This window comes from Ostrea edulis, chromosome 2 (genome assembly GCF_947568905.1).
Source record: "Ostrea edulis chromosome 2, xbOstEdul1.1, whole genome shotgun sequence".
NCBI classification, from domain to species: Eukaryota; Metazoa; Mollusca; class Bivalvia; order Ostreida; family Ostreidae; genus Ostrea; species Ostrea edulis.
This window is the reverse complement of record NC_079165.1, coordinates 92070092-92073894: the sequence shown is the minus strand read 5'-3', so window position 1 is coordinate 92073894 and position 3803 is coordinate 92070092. Positions and strand designations below refer to the sequence as shown.

General features: G+C 34.9%; 1 long non-coding RNA gene across 2 annotated transcripts; it reads right to left on the bottom strand.

Moving 5' to 3' along the window:
• Nucleotides 1-1563, bottom strand: LOC130051977 (uncharacterized). Of its 2 annotated transcripts, XR_008800272.1 has the most exons (3): nucleotides 1157-1563; nucleotides 826-1038; nucleotides 1-213 (listed from the first exon to the last, which is right to left on the bottom strand). It is a non-coding gene; the product is annotated as an uncharacterized LOC130051977 (long non-coding RNA). The 2 variants fall into 2 exon arrangements; XR_008800271.1 differs by having other exon boundaries at nucleotides 826-1563.
• Nucleotides 1564-3803: the final 2240 nt, after the last annotated feature.

Here is a 3803-nt window from a genome sequence, read left to right as displayed (position 1 = left end):
TATGTTTACTTGTTTATATTTATTTATATCACTTATGAAAAATGCATTAAGAATTTATCACACATTTAAATTAATACCAAAGGGTATTTAAATCCACAGTACTGTTGTGATGGAATGATTTCTTATCATAGTCACAACGCAGGATAGAAGAACTTTCCAATTGTTTTTCCCAAGCTACTACCAGATCTCCAATATGCATGATGTCTGTAAAATCTGTTAAAAAAATTATGAAGAATTTTAAAATTTCAAATATAATTGATGACTTTCATCTAACCAAAAAAAAAAAAAAAAAATTGGGGGGGGGGGGGGGATGGGGTTACTTTAAATATGAATGATTTTTCAGGAATTAATTTCTGATTTAAAATTGATATAAAATGTACACATGGTTAGACAGTAAAATGGGTAAAGATAAAACATAAGAAATTGATTGAGGCACATTTTATGTTTATTTGAAAGGAAGTGCATAAAAGGGTCAACAATTCAGTGGGTTTAGATATTGAAATAGGAGAGGTTCATTATGACTATGGCTCATAGTGAATCAGGAGACCGAGTGCCTGCCCCATTGACCATTGACATACTTATTTTCATTTTTATCTACTAATTTGCATTAAATTATTTGAAATACTTAAATAAATTAGCAATTTCAATCTAGAAAATATTAAAGAACATTGGTATTTAATAGTATCTAGACATTTATTTTACAATGCTTCATTAATGACTATGACTATGGCCGTGTCATAGTGAATCAGGAGACCGAGTGCCCCCCCCCCCCCCCCCCCCCCCCCCCCCAATATTAACTTTGAGTAATCATAACAAAATACATACTTGTGAATCAATTCCCCCTCCTCCAAGGGACCAATATTTTGTATGCATTCATAATAAGCTGTTCCTATTACCAATCTGTTGAGACAGTTTGCCACAACAAAACCTTCGTGATCTGTGATGCAGGACACGCCCACCTCTTCAATCCTATGCACTGCAACATTTGGACTCCCTTCTTGAGGGCATTGCGATGACATTACTAGCCTATATGATCACCTGTTAGAATAATAGAAAACTAGTCTTAGAAATACATGCTGATGCACTTCTGAGCTTTGAGTAATCGTTTCGTTTTCATTAAAAGTCTCATATAAATAATTAGCCTAAATTAACAAACCATTGCATATCGACCTCGCATATCAGATGGTGAACAGGTGAAGGGCATTCGTCCGATTGATCCTCGCTGTTTTCTGAATAACTATCGTTTTCCACTAGTGGGGATGCGTCTCGCTGTACAACTGGTTCGTATTGGCAGGGCTGCACATTAACACTAAGCGATATATCTATTTCAGGAATACAATCTTCCGAATGATTTTCATATCGTGCCGCCATATTGAAATATCAGGTTCGCCTAAAGGGCAGATAACTCATACAATAAAATTTACCGGGTTGAAATTAACGATGTCGTATCTACCTGGATGATCGAAACAAAAATTATTCTTATGTGAAAACATTTAAGGAATGGTATTTTCTTACGGAATTTATTTGAAAAACGAACTTTGAAAATCGTTTCAGTTGACCTTTAAGAACAAAGATTGCTGAATCTACTAAGTGTTCTACCAAACCCTATCATTGCTGCTCACGAATATACTAACAGCTGTGAAGGAAAAACTCAAACCATATTTTGCAACTACATCTGCCAGAAGTGGTGTAAAACAAATGTGGAATCTAAAATATTCTAAAGAACGTTAGTAAATTTGAAATCGAAAAAACACTTTTCTCAAGTCAACAGCATCAAAACGTATGATTTTTTTAACACTTTACACGACCATTCCTCGCGATAAATTAGAGTCTAGACTTTTTGATATCATAGACAGTTGCTTCTTGCACAAAAATGGAAAATGGAAGCATTCATATCTAGTGATGAGTCATCCAAAAATCACTTTGTCAAATTCCACGTACAAGTACTCTGAAATTGAAATAAACAAGATGCTGAAGTTCCTCATTGACATTATATTCGTAGTGTTTAGTGATCAGGTCTTCCAACAGCCTGTTGGAATTCCGATGATCATGAATTTTGCTCCTTTGTTAGCTGACCTGCTTTTATATTTATATGGACCCAAACTTATTAAAAAATTTCTACGTGAGAAAAAATTGTCTTGCTGTGACTTTCAATTCGACACTTAGGTATACCAAGGACGTTTCATCTATTAACATTGATAATTTTCGTTCATATGTCAATTTGATACATGTATATTCCTTTGAGCCTGAAATATAATACACCACAGAGTCGTGCAATTCTGCTTCATACTTTGATATTTTATTGAAAGTAGATACCAAGGGCAAACTAACAACTCAACTTTATGACAAACGGAATGATTTCAGCTTCTGCATCCTCAATTTCCAATATTTATGTAACAATATTCCATTATCACCTTCATGAAAAGTGAAGATAACGAACAGTGATCAATCTCATAACTCCCATAAGCTATACAAAATAGAGAGTTGGGCAAACACCGACCCCTGGATATACCAGAGATGGGATCAGGTGCCTAGGAGAAGTAAGCATCCCCTGTCGACCGGGGATATAAACACCATATGCAGGTGATAATGGAATATTGCTACATGAATATTGGAAGTTCCATATGTTTTTATATCCCTCAACTGCTTCGATACGCAAAAGCTTGTTCTGTGTATGGTCAGTGTTTAAATTGAGGAAAGCTTCTAACAAACAAGTTGATGGTGTTGGGGTATCAACAGTCTCGTTTAAAGTCAGCATTCCGTAAATTATGTGGTCGTTATAACAATACAACCTTTCATTGTGTCAAATGCTGTCTGACGTGTTTCATACCGATTGTTAAGCTGTTCTAGGTACACTGATTTTGACTGCAGATAACTCTGTTTACTTGATCAAGATATAGGGCTCATTGCAGGTGTGAACGGTCCAGAGGAATGCTAACTCCTCCTAGGCATCTGATACCTCTTCTGGTGTGTCCAGGGTTTCGTGTTTGTCCAACGGGTTATTTTGTATTGCTTATAGGAGTTATGAGATTGATTACTGTTCGTTATCTTCACCCTCAACTTCCATACAATTTGGATTAAACAGTATAGCGTTTTTTCTCCAGATGAAAATTTAATGATTTTGCAGCTCATCAGTATTTATACCTTCCTCTTTATATCTACCTTATGTTTTCCTCCCTAAACATCTCCATGAGTCTACTCTCCTATGTTTTTGCTAAGTTTTACTAAATAAGGACTAAGTCAGATTGTGTTGAAAATAGCATTTATTACAAATACCAAACAAAATCACAATATTCAAAATATAAATGTTACACTTGTTGGAATCAAAGTAACATTTATCTTATATAGACTAGCAAATCACACAATTATGGATATGAAAACATAAACAATATAATAATGGAGTACAAATGCCAAAAAAAATGGGACTATTCTGCATAAAACAGGCCACCAACTTGACCATATCTAAAAATATGGGCAAGTGTCCCATCCAGAGAAGACGAAATGGAAATACAGTTCTAATATCTAACAAATAATTTAATTGAACAAAGATATACCCTATAATGTACAGAGAAATCTGAATTAGTGTTCTTCACCTTCAAACACAAAAAACAACCTGTTGGAGAGTGCTGCCTCAATTAATTGCATAACAATACCCTAACAGTGTACAATCTGAATATATGTGTAGATTAAGAGATGGCATATATGGTCCATTATTAGGACGAAAACTAACTACAGTTCATAAAAAGACTACCAGGTGTTGGCCCTTAACAGTCCAAAAAGGAGGGATAAATTATCTGCTGCCT